The sequence below is a fragment of the Pristiophorus japonicus genome, chromosome 2 (assembly GCF_044704955.1).
Source record: "Pristiophorus japonicus isolate sPriJap1 chromosome 2, sPriJap1.hap1, whole genome shotgun sequence".
NCBI lineage: Eukaryota > Metazoa > Chordata > Chondrichthyes > Pristiophoridae > Pristiophorus > Pristiophorus japonicus.
Genome location: NC_091978.1, coordinates 275,308,746 through 275,327,562, shown reverse-complemented (window position 1 = coordinate 275,327,562; position 18,817 = coordinate 275,308,746). Strand labels below are relative to the sequence as shown.

Genomic DNA, 18,817 nt, shown 5'->3' with positions numbered 1-18,817 from the left:
AATTAGAGCAATAACTGAAACCCTGGTGAAGCAAAATGGATGATTAAACACAGACTAAGGAGTGTACAGAAGTAATGATACAGCATTAAATCAACCAACAACATTGTTCATCCTATAATGTATGCTACTTCCAGCCAAAGACTTCCCTATAGCCTTTAAAACAAATCCATTTGATATGATAGATGTTTGTCGTATTTTGTATAGGATTAATCCAAGTTAAGTTTTGGAGGTGAGAGGGGAAGGAACAAGTGAGAAAGTGAATAGAAAAATCTTGGCTGATGGAATGAAAATGACTGTAGAGGGTTTTGTGGTTCCATTACATTAACACCTCAAGTCGTCAGCTGCCTTTTGTTGACAGACAGAAAATTACAGATACCTGTCCTCACGAGAACTCCCCAAGGTATTTTCTTCTGCACTTGGGTAAAACTCACTGATAACAAGCATCACCACCTGCCTGCAATTAGGAGCATGTGTCACTATTGACAATGTATCCACACAATCTAATAAAAGTACAGATGGCTGTTACACTGAGTTCCTACCATGAAATAACTTGGCACATGAACAGGACCATTACTTTTTTATTACGTGATTCGATACTTTAAATTAGGCTGGCAGAAAAAGTCCCAAAATAATTTGTAAAATATAGAATTGGCAACTTAAACTTGAAAACATGTGACAATTGTGTGTGTGCGCGCATCTGAGTGCACGCCCATATGGGCCTGTGCACCTGTGTTTGAGAGCCTGTGTCTGCCTACACCTGTGTGTGCATGCGTCTGCACGTGTACGCGTATGTGTGTGCGTCTGCATGCGTGCATGTATGTGTGCGCGTGTTTGTCTGCGCCTGTATGCGTACATATGGAAGTTAACTTGCTGGTGTATTTTATTCACCCTCAAAAGAAAAAAATTCATACAATTCGACCCACTCAACTGGAAAAGCAGTTGCTGGAATGTGGTACCGCCACTGTCAATACCATCTTTAAGATAAGTGACAAAATTAAAAGAATAATGATACCGGCTCTTAGCTTTTATTTGCTAACTATACCATGCAAAAGAACTGTTGTGGCTCACTTATCCAGGAGCGTGACCAACCAGGTAATACACAAGCGACAGTCAATGTCACAACTGGACTGTGCTGAGCTTCCGACAATATTTTATTTCCAACAGTTGTACAAGAATTTCAACTGAAAGAAAATGTTATCTTTATTGGAGCGTTTTTATAACACCAGTCCATAGGTAGTGAAGTTCTGACAGTGCAAATACTAAAAGCAGAGTGTGCAAGTGTTTTTTGATCATTCTGTGTGCTTTACTTCCTTGGTTACTGCTTATTGGTTATCTTCTATAATGGTGTGTAACGTGGGTGCAACGATGAGACTTCAGCACCATGGAAACACATTATATGGAGAGGAGAGCTGTCATCATGGTCAGCTTAACCAACCGGAATAACTGCTCTAGGACAACAGGAGAAAACAAGTCCAACCAGTAACGAGCAGCTCCAACAGAGCATGCCATAGCAAAGGGTGAGAAACATCCAATCACATTCCGGAGGGAAAGCAGAGGCGGGTCTGGGCATCTTGTCGTATGAGTCAATATTCTCAGCAATCACTCTGATGAAGCCAAAGCATCTATCGCAACTACCGGAGAAAACCTAGAGGCTGCGCTATAAATTCATGTCAGAACTCCAAATTTTGGTGAAAGAGAAAGACAGCAAAGTTTCACAGTGAATAATGGTAGATGTTTGTTAAGTAAATATACACGTGAAGTACATTTACGTGTATTGTGCAAGGAGTTTTCCATTAAAATAAGTAGAAATGTCTAAAACGGTGTCGCCATAACCACGCCTAGGGCTGGTCAGTGATTTCTATTGTAAAACAGTTGATTATATACAGCCTTTGCATTTATTTATTTTATATTAATAAAATGAAGCTCTCAGTATCTTACAGCATACAACTATCGAACTTGAAAAGCTACATGAGCAGTGGTATCAGATATTGATCACAGTTCTCTTCTGACATTCTACCAAATAATTTCAGAACACAACAGTAGGTATCTTTTTGTTCAGACCACGGGATTCCTGTAATAAAATATTTACAAAACCCCATCAGATCAGCAGCTTCTGGCATTGACACAGGTCTGCTGATAAGTCACCCGACTGTACAAACTGCCCGTCTTTGGTCTCACCATCTGGGTATCAAAAGTCAATGATGCCACTTTCCCTCCAATCCGATTGGTAGCCCGAGGTGCTGATGGGCATCTGTTCTTTGTGGCTGTGTGTTGCATTATTTAGTTGATGCTCAAAGCCATCTTTCTGGATCACAGAGGACACAGATTTATGGCAACATTAGGATCCTTCTACTACTGAATAATGCAATTTACAGGAATTTCATCAAATCAAATCCAGATGTTATTATATACTTGATTGAATACTGCACTATAAATTTACACAGAACCAGTGGCTGAAATAGTTTCTTCCTCAGTTTATAAAGCACATGTATTCTAGAACAAAGCTATTGTTGAAAATACTGCTGGATACATGCAGAAGAGAAAGCAATGAACTGTGGTCTTTATTTTCAAATATTGCCTATGTTGTGACATAAAGAACATAAGAACATAAGAATTAGGAACAGAGGTAGGCCATCTAGCCCCTCGAGCCTGCCCCGCCATTCAATAAGATCATGGCTGATCTGGTCGTGGACTCAGTTCCACTTACCCGCCCTCTCCCCGTAACCCTTAATTCCCTTATTGGTTAAAAATCTATCTATCTTTGACTTGAAAACATTCAATGAGCTAGCCTCAACTGCTTCTTTGGGCAGAGAATTCCACAGATTCACAACCCTCTGGGAGAACAAATTTTTTCTCAACTCGGTTTTAAATTGGCTCCTCCGTATTTTGAGGCTGTGCCCCCTAGTTCTAATCTCCCCCACCAATGGAAACAACCTCTCTGCCTCTATCTTGTCTATCCCTTTCATGATTTTAAATGTTTCTATAAGATCACCCCTCATTCTTCTGAATTCCAAGGAGTAAAGACCCAGTCTACTCAATCTATCATCATAAGGTAACCCCCTAATTTCTGGAATCAGCCTAGTGAATCGTCTCTGTACCCCTTCCAAAGCTAGTATATCCTTCCTTAAGTAAGGTGACCAAAACTGCACGCAGTACTCCAGGTGCGGCCTTACCAATACCTTATACAGTTGCAGCAAGACCTCCCTGCTTTTGTACTCCATCCCTTTCGCAATGAAGGCCAATATTCCATTTGCCTTCCTGATTACCTGCTGCACCTGCAAACTAACCTTTTGGGATTCATGCACAAGGACCCCCAGGTCCCTTTGCACCCATTCAAATAATATTCCCTTTTACTGTTTTTTTTCCCAAGGTGGATGACCTCACACTTTCTGACATTGTATTCCATCTGCCAAACCTTAGCCCATTCGCTTAACCTATCCAAATCTCCTTGCAGTCTCTCTCAGTCCTCTACACAACCCGCTTTCCCACTAATCTTAGTGTCATCTGCAAATTTTGTTGCACTACACTCTGTCCCCTCTTCTAGTCCATCTATGTATATTGTAAACAGTTGTGGTCCCAGCACTGATCCCTGTGGCACACCACTAACCACTGATTTCCAACTGGAAAAGGACTCATTTATCCCGACTCTCTGCTTTCTGTTCGTCAGCCAATTCTCTATCCATGCTCATACATTTCCTCTGACTCCGTGTACCTTTATCTTCTGTAGTAACCTTTTGTGTGGCACCTTATCGAATGCCTTTTGGAAATCTAAATACACCACATCCATCGGTACACCTCTATCCACCATGCTCGTTATATCCTCAAAGAATTCCAGTAAGTTAGTTAAACATGATTTCCCTTTCATGACTCCATGCTGCGTCTGCTTGATTGCACTATTCCTATCCAGATATCCCGCTATTTCTTCCTTAATGATAGTTTCAAGCATTTTCCCCACTACAGATGTTAAACTAACCGGCCTATAGTTACCTGCCTTTTGCCTGCCCCCTTTTTTAAACAGAGGCGTTACATTAGCTGCTCTCCAATCCGCTGGTACCTCCCCAGAGTCCAGAGAATTTTGGTAGATTATAACGAATGCATCTGCTATAACTTCAGCCATCTCTTTTAATACCCTGGGATGTATTTCATCAGGACCAGGGGACTTGTCTACCTTGAGTCCCATTAGCCTGTCCAGCACTACTCCCCTAGTGATAGTGATTGTCTCAAGGTCCTCCCTTCCCACATTCCTGTGGCCTGCAAATTTTGGCATTGTTTTTGTGTCTTCCACTGTGAAGACTGAAGCAAAATAATTGTTTAAGGTCTCAGCCATTTCCACATTTCCCATTATTAAATCTCCCTTCTCATCTTCTAAGGGACCAACATTTACTTTAGTCACTCTCTTCCGTTTTATATATCGGTAAAAGCTTTTACTATCTGTTTTTATGTTTTGCGCCAGTTTACTTTCGTAATCTATCTTTCCTTTCTTTATTGCTTTCTTAGTCATTCTTTGCTGTCGTTTAAAATTTTCCCAATCTTCTAGTTTCCCACTAACCTTGGCCACCTTATACGCATTGGTTTTTAATGATACTCTCCTTTATTTCCTTGGTTATCACTTCTCTTGCCGCCCTTCTTTTTCACTGGAATATATTTTTTTTGTGCACTATGAAAGAGCTCCTTAAAAGTCCTCCACTGTTCCTCAATTGTGCTACCGTTTAGTCCTTGTTTCCAGTCTACTTTAGCCAACTCTGCCCTCATCCCACTGTAGTCCCCTTTGTTTAAGCATAGTACCCTCGTTTCTGATACAACTTCCTCATCCTCAATCTGTATTACAAATTCAACCATATTGTGATCACTCATTCCGAGAGGATCTTTTACGAGATCGTTTATTTTTCCTATCTCATTACACAGGACCAGATCCAAGATGGCTTGCTCCCTTGTAGGCTCTGTTACATACTGTTCTAAGAAACAGTCCCGTATGCATTCTATGAATTCCTCCTCCAGGCTACCCCCTGCAATTTGATTTGACCAATCGGTATGTAGGTTAAAATCCCCCATGACATTATGGTCTGAATCTTAAAACGGGTGGGTTAGGGTCCTGTAATCCTTCTCATTCCCCCAACAGAACTACCTGCTCTCTTAGGCTTCAACCTTGCAAAGCAGGCTTCCCACCTGAAAGGCCTCCAGCCTGTCAATCAGGCTGCCTGTGGGTGGGAACCCACTTAAATGAGCAGGATATTCGGGAAACCCATTCTTCCTGGTTTCCCGACCTCACAACAGCCCTCCCACCCCCACACAGAACTCGCCCCCAGGCTAAAATTCAGGCCTGTGTGTGTAAAATCCTTAAATATACTGTTGATTAAGCAATGTACACCAAGGTCAGTTCCAAACATAAATATGCATGTGTACGCAAAAATATGAAAAACTAGAATCCTTAAGACAACTTGACAATTGCGGTTTTTATATCACATCACAAAAGAGTTAATCGACAAGGATATCATTGGTGTATGGTTACATCTTGTTTTATGTTTCACAGCCACCCAGAATGGAAGAACATTTTGTCTGACTTGGTTGCACCAGGACATCTTTTATCAATCACAACACAAGCACATGCTACATCACCACACTACATTATGAGCACAATTATGATCATATTTATCATCCCATTACTTTTAGAGTTCTGGACCTAAGTCTTGTCTATGAATCAAATATAAGCATTTAAAGTTCTGATAACAAAAAGGGTCCTGAGCTGACTGACTATAAATAACAGCAAATCCTGCTCACCAATTGTAAATAAGATTAGTCATTACAGTCAACTTGGTCCTTCAGATTATAAAAATAACCCCCAAAATTTCACATTTCAACTTAAAAGAAAATTTCCATACGAGGTCACATAATTTATTATAGAAAGAAATAGTGGATACTTCTAAAATATCACATCATTAATAAGTGACGATACATTAAAAAGATTAATCAAAGTAACACCTCACATTTATCAGGAATATCCTCAGCAGTAAACTATTTGTGTGTTTGAAATAAAAATGCCTCCATCTCCAGGGTTTAAAATCAGTGCTGGATTTGTACACAACTGAGATATAAGGTGTCATCACAAACCTGAAATCCTCAGAGCGTTAGAAAAATCACAGTAAATATAGCTGCCTGCAAGATATATCCAATAGTAAATGTAGCTCCCTAAGGGATGTATCCAATATCACAGGCGATATCTAGATGTATTCAATTCCACAGACAAAAAATACGATGTCCCAAATAGGATTAATCACATTTACAATTTCACGATGCTTTTTAAACCAAGCTTTACACAGTTTATTTCCTGAATGCAACACAATGTGATTGGGTGGGGGGGGGGGGGGTGTGGTTACATATTAAAACAGACAGAAATAATTTATAATGCTAAGTATGCCCTTTAATCCTGTCGGAACTGAATGCTGACACCAGTTATTTTAATGCAAACGTTTTCCTCCCATAAATTCATGAAATGAAATTAAAGTAGAAGCAGAGAGCCCTGGATAAAATAATTTGTAGTGCTCGAGCAAGCAAAATGTTGCGGATTTTATTTTCCTGCAACAGAAGACTTACACGGTTAAAGTGAGAGTTGCAATTGATGATCATTTTCTACCAGAAACCATTATGCAAAATAAGCTGTGCACAGCCCGAGGATAGTGCTCTATGACTGGTTGCTAGGAAAAGTTCAGAGTCAAGCCTGATTGATGATAACTTTGTTTTGTGTTCTCCTAATTTTCTCTCCTCCTTCTCCCCAAAATTTAAAGGGAATTTCCACTCAGTGCCTCTCAAGATGACCTGGCTGATATCATGGTTTTCCAATGCATCAAAGATTGTACAGAAAAGGCATGCTATAACACAGGCATAAAATAACCATTTTAATATTTAGACATTGTGGCTTTCTATCCAAGCTTTCAACATTATGAATCAAAAGCAAAGAATTACCCATGATAAGTGACTTGTAATGCAGAAAGCTGGCAAGGAGTGCAGTCGTGAATCAGAGCAAAAATACTTGTCTGACTGCCACACAAGTGCATTCGGGTTTCAATCACTAATCCTCAGAAAGGAACAGCTGGGTTAAATGCAACCCAGCCGTTGCCTCTTTTAATATACTACTTCAGATTCCGACTGGATATTCTTTGACCTTTGTCATTTTGTTTTAATACGGGTATACAACGTAGGTTTTTTTCCCCGATTTTTTAAAAGGTACAATTTAGGTTGTGCATGAAAATGAGTCAAGGCTTGGGATTACTCTCTTTTTGCTGAGTGAGTGCATATCACCACACACCACCATGTGCTGCAAATTTCACTCCTGATACAATGAAGAATAGAATCATAGAATGATACCACACAGAAGGGGAACGTTTGGCCCATCATGCCTGTGCCGGCTTTTAGAAAGAGCTATCCAATTAGTTCCACTCCCCAGCTCTTTCCCTGTAGCCCTGCTATTTTTTTTACAATCAAGTATTTTGAAAGTCACTATTGAATCTATGTACGCCACCCTTTCAGGCAGTACATTCCAAATTATAACAATTTGCTGCATGAAATAATTCTCCTCATTCCGTCTCTGGTTCAATTAGCTTACATCTGTGTCTGTTAGTCACCGACGCTTCTTCCACTGGAAATGGTTTCTCCTTATTTACTCTATTAAAACCTTTCATGATATTGAACACCTCTATCTTATTTCCCCATAACCTTATCTGCTCAAAGAAGAACAACCCCAGCTTCTCCAATCTCACCGCGTAATTGAAGTCTCTGATCCCTGATGTAATTCTAGTCAATCTCTTCTGCACCCACTCTAAGGCCTTGAAATCCAGAACTGGAAAAAATACTCCACATGGCACAAAACCAGTGTTTTATAAAGGTTTAGTATAACTTACTTGCTTTTTTACTCTATGGGGTGAATATTAACCCCCACAAATGGGTGGGTTGGAGTCGAGTTAGATGTTAAAATGTTTAAAATCTCAAAGTCGACCCAACCCGTTCCCAAATTTAAAGGAGGCGGGACAAGGGGCAGAAGCCAACCCACTCCAGGAAGCGGGTTGGCAATTTAAATATTTTAACGAAGGCTGGCTGCCTCCGATTTATCCTGCGTTGCAGGTTTAACTCTAGTCGGCTGGGATTCTCAGGCCTAGGGAAACCTGGCAGGTGAAGGGTAACAAGGACAGCTTCAGCACTGCTTGTGGGTCAGGTGGTGCAGGAGTGCTATCCCTGCCCCTGCCCCATACAAAGACCTAGGGTTGGATATCGGACCCAGCCTCCGGTTGGGGATCGGAACACCTCCACACTCCCAGGAGCAGCTGCAGGCTCCTTATCTGCATCTGCGGCCTGTCAAGCCTGTCAACGAGTCGGACTTCCTCATGGGGAACTTATAACTCCAGAGAATGCAGGGAACTCTAGTCTTTTGGGTTTCTGTCCCCCACCCCCTACGCAACCCGGGGCCTATGCCTCTATTAATAAAGCCTTAACAGCCTTCTCAACCCCCATATCTCTCTGTTCCTGCACCCCCTTTAAAATTGATCAGACAAAACCATTTAGTATATTACCTTTCCTCATTCTTCCAACAAAATGAATCACTTCACACTTCTCTGTTAAATTTGGTCTGCCATGTGTCAGCCCATTTCACCAGTCTGTCTATGTCCTCCTGAAATCTGATATTATCCTCCTCACTGCTTCTGAGTTTCACACCATCTGCAAACTTCAAAATTATGACCTGTATACCCACGTCCAGGTCATTAATATATATCAAAAAAAGCAGTGGTATGAAACAGACCCCTGGCGGTCACCACTGTAAGCTTCCCTCCAGTCTGAAAAACATCTGTTCACCACTACTCTCTGCTTTCTGTCCCTCAATCAATTTCATATCCATGCAGCCACTGCCCCTTTAATCCCATGGATTAAATGGGACTGCATCAGCAACTCTTTATAATTGTAAATGTGGCACAGTCACATGCAGGACGTGGCACCAAAACGCCACAACAATAGGGCTAGTAATCTTGTAATTAGAACATTCCAGTCTTAACAGCTAAAGTTAAGAGTAACCCCAAAGCTAGGCTCATTTTAAGGTACCTAAACCTGAAGCAACTTTACCTTTAAATATAAAAACAACCAAAGATACCCATATTAGAACAAAATGCCAAAGGTGAAAGAATATCCTGTTGGAATCTGAAGCAGCGTGTTACCAACTAATGACTTAAGATCGTTTTCATGTCTCTACAATTCGTTTGCTGAACCGCCGGCCACAAAAGCTTCTACATTACCCCAAGAAGACGAGAACTCCCAGAGGGCCTCTTCATGAATCCTAAGGGCAGCAAAAGGCTACATGGACTGGAAAAGCAAACTGGACTAGAATGCACTTCCATTAAATCCAGTCGAAGTAAATGTAACTGACTTTAGGCATGGGTTATTTAGTCAGAGAACCCAATTCCACTCACATGGGAGGGAGATTTTCTCTGCACTGGGAGCAGCAAATCATAAACCTATTCTGTACATCTGCTGTAGATGCTGCTACATCCCATCTCTCATTATCATCTTTACAGCAAGTATTCTAGTCTTTGCAAGCCAGAGATTGGACTCGCCATCTTTCTGTCCTGGGAAAAGAATTAATAGATCGAGCTTCTTGGATCTCCTGGAGAAATGCTACCACTATCTCACACAGATAGTTAAACACAACAAATATATTCCAGTATCTTGCTTTTTTTTTGCCAAACCCTTTATTTAACAATCTTTCCCTCCCCCACCCACTTCAGTCCTGTTATATATGTATACTTGTATTTACTCTGTACAGCCACCAGAGGGCTCATCCCCTGGAGTCCCAAGGGATCCCATAATTACTTGGGAGCACAGGTATTTAAGGAGGCTTCACAGGTTCTCTGGAGGCACTCTATTGGAGGCACTCTGGAGACCTCCAATAAAAGACTACGGTCACACATTACTTTGAGCTCACAGTATTCAGTCTGACTCTTTCTCCATATACAACTGGCGATGAGATACAGATAGCGAACCCAAAGATGCAGAGAACAGTGGGCATCCTGGAGAAATTCTCGGAGGGAGATGATTGGGAAACTTTTGTGGAGCGACTCGACCAATACTTCGTGGCCAACGAGCTAGATGGGGAAGAGAGCGCTGCCAAACAAAGGGCGATCCTCCTCACCGTCTGTGGGGCACCAACGTATGGCCTCATGAAGAATCTGCTCACTCCAGCGAAACCCATGGAGAAATCGTACGACAATTTGTGCACACTGGTCCGAGAACATTTGAATCCGAAGGAAAGCGTTCTGATGGCGAGGTACCGGTTCTACACCCACAAAAGGTCTGAAGGCCAGGAAGTGGCGAGTTATGTCGCCAAGCTAAGACGCCTTGCAGGACACTGCGAATTTGAAGGACATTTGGAGCACATGCTCAGAGACTTTTTCGTACTTGGCATTGGCCACAAAACCATACTTCGCAAACTTTTGACTGTAGAGACCCCAAACTTGTAAGGCCATAACGGTAGCCCAGGCGTTCATTGCCAACAGTGACAATACGAAGCAAATCTCTCAGCACACAAGTGCTACTACAAGTACTGTGAACAAAGTGATGTTGTTTTCGAATCGTTATGTACAGGGCAGGTCACACATACCTGCAGCTCACACCTGTGCAGATGTCTCAGAATCCACCATCAAGCGTGATGAATGCAAGGCCATTAACACCTTGTTGGTGCTGCAGGGGTGATCATCGTTTCCATTCATGCTGATTCAAAGAGTACATTTGCAAGGGCCGTGGAACAATGGGACACCTCCAACGAGTGTGCAAGCAAGCTGAAAGCCTGTTAAACCTGCAAACCACCATGTTGCAGAGGAGGACAGATCCACGGAGGATCACGACGAACCAGAGCCTCAGATAGAGGAGGCAGAGGTACATGGAGTACACACATTCACCACGAATTGTCCCCCGATAATGCTGAATGTTGAACTAAATGGACTGCCGGTGTCAATGGAGCTGGACACAGGCGTGAGCCAGATCATCATGGGCAAAAAGACTTTCGAAAGGTTGTGGTGCAACAAGGTCTCAAGGCCAGACTTAACTTCAGTTCGGACGAAACTAAGAACTTACACAAAAGAACTGATTCCTGTTATCGGCAGTGCTACCGTAAAGGTCTCCTACGATGGAGCGGTGCACAAGCTACCACTCTGGGTGGTACCGGGCGATGGCCGCACACTGCTTGGCAGGAGCTGGCTGGGAAAGATACGCTGGGACTGGGACAACGTCTGAGCGCTATCGCCCGCTGACGACATTTCATGTGCCCAGGACTTAAACAAATTTCCTTCGCTGTTCGAGCCAGGCATCGGGAAATTCCAAGGAGCAAAAGTGCAGATCCACCTAATTCTGGGGACGCGACCCATCCATCACAAGGCTAGAGCAGTACCGTACATGATGAGAGAAATGGTAGAGATCGAGCTTCTGGCTGCAAAGAGAGGGCATAATTTCACCGATTGAGTTCAGTGAGTGGGCCAGTCCTATTGTCCCAGTCCTCAAGGGAGATGGCACCGTCAGAATCTGTGGCGATTACAAAGTAACTATCAATCGTTACTCTCTGCAGGACCAATACCCACTACCAAAGGCCAATGACCTGTTTGCACTGCTGGCAGGAGGAAAGACGTTCACGAAACTGGATCTGACTTCAGCCTACATGACGCAGGAACTGGAGGAATCATCAAAGGCCCTCACCTGCATCAACAAGCACAAAGGTCTTTTTGTTTATAACAGATACCCGTTTGGAATCCGATCGGCGGCGGCGATATTCCAGAGAAACATGGAAAGTTTATTGAAGTCGGTCCCGCACACCTTGGTCTTCCAGAACGACATCTTGGTCACAGGTCGGAACACAGTCGAGCATCTGCAGAACTGGAGGAGGTTCTTAGTCGACTCAGCCACGTGGGGCTCAGGTTAAAACACTCAAAGTGCATTTTCCTGGCGCCTGAAGTGGAGTTCCTGGGAAGGAGAATTGCGGCAGACGGCATCAGGCCCACCAATGCGAAGACGGAGGCAATAGAGAATGCACCAAGGCCACAGAACGTGACAGAGCTGCGGTCATTTCTGGGACTCCTGAATTACTTTGGTAACTTCTTGCCGGGTCTCAGAAGACTGTTAGAACCACTGCATGTCTTACTACGGAAAGGGGACGAAAGGGTTTGGGACAAAAGTCAAGAAAGTGCCTTTGTAAAAGCGAGAAAATTGTTATGCTCAAACAAATTGCTTGTGTTGTATGATCCATGTAAGCGTTTGGTACTAGCATGTGATCCGTCGTCATATGGCATCGGGTGTGTATTGCAACAAGCTAATGATTTCGGGAAACTGCAACCAGTTACTTATGCATCCAGGAGTCTGTCTAAGGCTGAGAGAGCCTACAGCATGATTGAGAAAGAAGCGTTAGCGTGTGTTTACGGGGTAAAGAAAATGCAACAATACTGGTTTGGGCTAAAATTCGAATTGGAAACTGACCAGAAGCCACTTATATCCCTGTTCTCCGAGAGTAAAGGAATAAATACCAATGCATCGGCCCGCATCCAGAGATGGGCGCTCACGTTGTCCGCATACAACTACGCCATCTGCCACAGGCCAGGCACAGAAAACTGCGACAATGCTCTCAGTAGGCTGCCATTGCCCACCACGGGGGTGGAAATGGCGCAGCCCGCAGATCTAGCCATGGTTATGGAAGCATTTAAGAGTGAGCAATCACCTGTCACTGCCCGGCAGATCAAAACCTGGACAAGCCAGGACCCCTTATTATCTCAAGTCAAAAGCTGTGTGCTTCACGGGAGCTGGTCCAGTGTCCCAGTGGAAATTCAGGAAGAGATAAAGCTGTTCTAGCGGCGCAAAGATGAAATGTCTATACAGGCAGACTGCCTTCTATGGGGCAATCGAGCGGTGGTCCCCAAGAAGGGCAGAGACACTTTCATCAAAGACCTCCACAGTACCCACCCAAGCATCGTAATGATGAAAGCGATAGCCAGAACCCACGTGTGGTGGCCCAGTATCGATGCGGACTTAGAGTCCTGCGTTCACAGATGTAATACATGCTCGCAGTTAAGCAATGTACCCAGGGTGGCGCCACTAAGTTTATGGTCTTGGCCCTCCAAACTGTGGTCTAGGGTACACGTCGACTATGCAGGACCGTTCTTGAGTAAAATGTTCTTTGTGGTTGTAGATGCGTACTCCAAGCGGATTGAATGCGAGATAATGTCGGCTAGCACGTCCGCTGCCACCACTGAAAGCCTGCGGGCCATGTTTGCCACACACGGCCTATCCGATGTCCTGGTGAGCGACAACGGGCCATGTTTTACCAGTGCTGAGTTCAAAGAATTCATGACCCGTAACGGGATCAAACATGTCACATCTACCCTGTTTCAACCAGCGTCCAATGGTCAGGCAGAGAGAGCAGTGCAAACCATCAAGCAAGGCTTGACGAGGGTAACTGAAAGCTCTCTGCAGACTCGCCTATCCCGAGTCCTGCTTAGCTACTGCATGAGACCCCACTCACTCACTGGGATACCACCTGCTGAACTACTCATGAAAAGAGCACTTAAGACAAGGCTCTCGTTAGTTCATCCTGATCTACATGAACAGGTAGAGCGCAGGCGGCTTCAACAAAGTGCATACCATGATAGCACAAATGTGTCACGCGGGATTTAAATCAATGATCCTGTATTTGTATTAAATTATGGACAAGGTCCCAAATGGCTTCCCGACACTGTCGTGGCCAAAGAGGGGAGCAGGGTGTTTCGGTCAAACTTTCAAATGGACTTATTAACCGGAAACACTTGGACCAAATCAAACTCAGATTCACGGACTATCCTGAGCAACCCACCTTGGACTCTACCTTTTTGATCCCCCAACATACACACCAGTGGCAACCAGCATCACGGTTAACCACGAAGCAGAACCCATCATCCACAGCAGCCCAGCAGGGCCCAACACATCAGGCAGCTCAGCAAGGCCAGCTGCACAGCCGCCCAGCGAGGGCCCAACAAATGATTCACACAAAGACGATCAACCAGGGCAAGAAGAGCCCCAGATCGACTCACATTGTAAATAGTTACACGATTGACTTTGGGGGCGCGGGGCGCGGGGAGAAGTGTTGTATATGTATACTTGTATTTACTCTGTACAGCCACCAGAGGGCTCATCTCCATGACTCCCAAGGGATCCCATAATCTCTTGCGGGCACTGGTATTTAAGGAGGCTTCACAGGTTGGAGAGGCATTCTGGAGACCTGCAGTAAAAGATTACGGTCACACTTTACTTTGAGCTCACAGTGTTCAGTCTGACTCTTTCTCCATACACAACAAGTCCCACAATTACAATCATTCTCTTCAACTTTAGCCTTCCTTCATTCATCACCTCTATCTAATTTTCTCCCCCTCACCATTGCTCATGGTGTTAGGAGGATACTGTCCTCAAAACAGTTTTCCACTTGACCATTAGAGCCAATAGTAGCGTTTTCGGAAGCTACCGCATCATCAGGTGAAATTCAGACATGGCAATTCCTGCTTGGCCATACAGCTATCGAGAGGGAGGAGGCACCATTGATAGCCATGAACCAGAAGGCCTTGTGGCCTGTTTTTACTGTGCTGGCCAACTATCGGTCCAGCAACTAATCATGGATGAGCTGGACGTCTCGGCAACAAGACAGAAGCAATTCTTTTCAGTCCTCAACAGAAACTTCACAACTTAGCGCCCAATTCTAACTCCCTTTGCCGAGCCTGAACTGTGCCTCCTTGGTGTCCTGTTTGGTCCTAAGCAGAGCTTCAAACCTCACATCCAGTCCATCACCAAGACCAGTAATTGCCACCTCTGCAATAATGTCTGCTTTTGCCCCTACGTTACTTCTACGGAACCCTTCATCATCTGAAAATTTGATTTTTCTAACATTTACCTTGCTGATATCCCACAGCTTGCTACCCATCATCATCTCGGCACAATCCCAGGTTGAGGTTGAAAAAGCCATCCACCAACTGGAAAACATCAAGGCCTCAGGAGCAGATGGAATCCCCACCAAAGTACTAAAGCATGGCGGAGAAGTACTCTTGGCGCGAATCCATGCCCTCATCTCTCTTATTTGGAAGGAGGAGAGCATGCCAAGGGACCTCAGAGACGCAGTAATCGTGACCATCTTCAAGAAAGGCGACAAGTCTGATTGCGGTAATTACAAAGGAGATTCCCTGCTGTCTACCGCAGGGAAAACCATCGCAAGAATCCTCCTCAACCGGCTCCTCCCAGTGGCTGAAGAGCTCCTCCCAGAGTCGCAATGCGGATTCCACCCACTAAGGGGCACAACGGACATGATCTCACCATGTGACAAATCCAAGAAAAATGTAGGGAGCAGCATCAACCTCTGTACATGGCTTTCTTTGACCTCACAAAGGTCTTGACTCTGTTAACCGTGAGGGATTATGGAGTGTCCTTCTCAAATTCAACTGTCCTCCAAAATTCGTCATCATCCTCTGCCTGCTTCACGATGACATGCAAGCCGTGATTCTTACCAACGGATCCACCACAGACCCAATACAAGTGCAGACCGGGGTCAAGCAAGGCTGTGTCATCGTACCAACGCTCTTCTCAATCTTCCTCACTACAATGCTTCATCTCACCTCTAACAAGCTCCCGCTGGAGTGGAGTTAATTTATACGACAAGCGTGAAATTGTTCAACTTCCGACGCCTCCAGTTCAGATCCAAGGTTATTCCAACCTCTGTCATTGAATTACAATATGCAGACTACGCTTGCGTTTGTGCACACTCGGAGGCCAAACTCCAAACCATCATTGACACCTTCACTGAAGGATATGAGAGTCTGGGCCTTACATTAAACTTCAGACAAAGGTTCACTACCAACCTGCCCCCACCACATAGTACTGCTCCCCGATTATAGAGATCCATAACGAGACCTTGGACAATGTGGACCACTTCCCATACCTTGGGAGCCTACTATCAGCAAGGACAGACATCGATGACGAAGTCCAACACCGCCTTCAGTATACCTGTGCAGCCTTCGGTTGTCTAAAAAAAAAAGTGTTTGAAGACCAGGGTCTCAAACCCAGCACCAAGCTCATGTTCCACAGAACAGTAGTGATACCTGCCCTCCTATATGCTTCAAAGACATGGGGGTCGATTTTCAGCAACCCACCATCCGCTGCCGCCGACTGCCACCCACATTCCTCCTGAAGATCCGCCCAGTGCCACTTTGGAGGCGGTCTGGAGCGGGCGGGAAGGGAGAGCCGCCGGGAGCCGCCCAATTATGTCAGCGGGCGGCCGAGTGGCACAACTGAGCTCCCGCCTGCTGAGCTCCCAGATTCCTGTGGGCGGGAGTCAGCGGGACTCGGCGGCAGAACGGGGTGGACCACTGGCTGGGGGCTGGTCTGTCTCCGACGGTGAGTATGAAGAACCTGAAAAAAAGGTAAGTGAACATTTTAAAACATTTTTTCAACAGCGACTTACCTGCATGGGATCCCCCGAAGATCTTCGGATATTTTTGTATTTTTTACTTGTGATTTTTATTTTCAGGTCTTCGACCCTCCGTGGGCCCGACTCCATCCTTGGCGGCACTTGGGCGGCAAGCGCCTCTGCCGTCGAGAATGTGACCTCCTGCCCGCTGCCACCCAGATTTGCGGCATACATTTTCCATTTTCCAGCTGTCGACCTTCAAGGGACCTTCTTCATGAATATTCCGCCCAAAGTACCATCCAGTACCTCGGCGGCCATCGGTGGCGCTTTGGACGGCACTTGGGCGGGTGGAGGCCTTGCTGAAAATCGGCCCCATGGACTATGTACAGTCCATGATCTAAAACTGAACTTATACATTTCCTCCAGTGATATCCAAAAAGATTCCTTTTCCCATTTTGTGCTAAACAGTTTTCTTGCAACAAGCCCTAATTCTCTATAATGTCCAGCTCTGTCCGAGGTTTCTATACTTCTCCCATATCTGAGATGGGTCATGTAGCACATGCCTCAAACTCCTAGATAGTTTTCAGAACTGGTCATGGTAGATGCTGCCACCTTCTCCATAGATGGAAGATTAAAGCATCCTCATCATGCAACTGTGGAGCTCCTAATCAGACCCTGGAGCACATCATTGAACACTGCCCTCAGAGGAAACTTGCAGGTAGCCTACAAGATATCCATACTGTTACACCGGAAGCTTGCCTGGATATCTGACTTAGATACTACTATATGAAAGAAGACGACTCCAAGATAGGATTCAAGACCATGCTCAATGTCTGATGAGATACCTTGCTCACCCCCAGCCTCGATCATCTCTCTCCATCGACAACATTGCTCCTCTGAACTTCCCTTCTTACTCCTCCCACTTTTGCACTTTTCTTTTAAACCTTGGTGGTGCCCTGTATTATGCAGCTTTGGGTTAAGAAACTGATGTCATTCACCATTGTGGCCATATCAGTCAATGGAGAACAGACAAGGTGCTGAACTTTGGGACACAAATTCGTGAACACCAATCTGTGTGCAGCAAGTTCTTGACTTTAACCAGGTTATCCAGGGACAGCTGACTATTTGACTTTGAGAGCACAGAAATCAAAAATACAGATTCAAAATGAACAAGCCCCAAGTACGCCTGGAAGTCAGAATAAGAGCCGCTAGTGGGGTGCAACAAGTTATAAATGATCAATTAGTTTTGGACCTATCCCCTAATGTGCAGAGAGCTGCCTAAATTACACAGGTAGCAAGTGTCACATCAATAGACAGGTTTTTTAAAATACACTGGATCATAGAAACATAGAAAATAGGTGGAGTAGGCCATTCGGCCCTTCGAGCCTGCACTGCCATTCAATGAGTTCATGGCTGAACATGCAACTTCAGTATCCCATTCCTGCTTTCTCGCCATACCCCTTGATTCCCCTAGTAGTAAGGACTACATCTAACTTCTTTTTGAATATATTTAGTGAATTGGCCTCAACAACTTTCTGTGGTAGAGAATTCCACAGCTTCACCACTCTCTGGGTGAAGAAGTTTCTCCTCATCTCGGTCCTAAATGGCTTACCCCTTATCCTTAGACTGTGACCCCAGGTTCTGGACTTTCCCAAACATTGGGAACATTTTACCTGCATCTAACCTGTCTAAACCCGTCAGAATTTTAAACGTTTCTGTGAGATCCCCTCTCATTCTTCTGAACTCCAGTGAATACAAGCCCAGTTGATCCAGTCTTTCTTGATATGTCAGTCCCGCCATCCCGGGGATCAGCTTGGTGAACCTTCGCTGCACTCCCTCAATAGCAAGAATGTCCTTCCTCAAGTTAGGAGACCAAAACTGTACACAATACTCCAGGTGTGGCCTCACCAAGGCCCTGTACAACTGTAGTAACACCTCCCTGCTCCTGTACTCAAATCCCCTCGCTATGAAGGCTTATTTTAATTAAACTTATGGAGCAAGAGGTTAATGGGCAGTCAGTGGAAAATGAGGATTATTTTAAATTCTGACAAGGTGTTCGCCCAACATTGGCAAATTGTCACTTTCAACAAAAAATGGGTTAACTTCTGAAAGAATCTGACAAATGGCAGGCAGTAAAATAACAGCCAACATAAACACCGAGTTACACTGATGAATACATTGCTGCAATTAGACATACATACAAACATTTCCCATTAGGATACAGATTCAATTTTTCTCAAGACCACTGAAAAGCTGTCACGAGTAGCTGAACCAAACAGATCAGGAAGGTCCCACATTCAACAAAGGTCTTTGCTGAATTAGCGGAGCCCAGCCAGGAAGACACAACAATTGACTTCAGCATAAGAAAAATTAAATCCT

The 18,817-nt window shown here is 44.5% G+C and overlaps 1 protein-coding gene across 1 annotated transcript in view; it reads right to left on the bottom strand.

Annotated features, from left to right (window-relative positions):
• The window catches only part of LOC139246355 (calcium uniporter protein, mitochondrial-like), a 163,865-nt gene that overhangs the window by 87,043 nt on the left and 58,005 nt on the right, over positions 1 to 18,817 (bottom strand). The window lies entirely within an intron of this gene.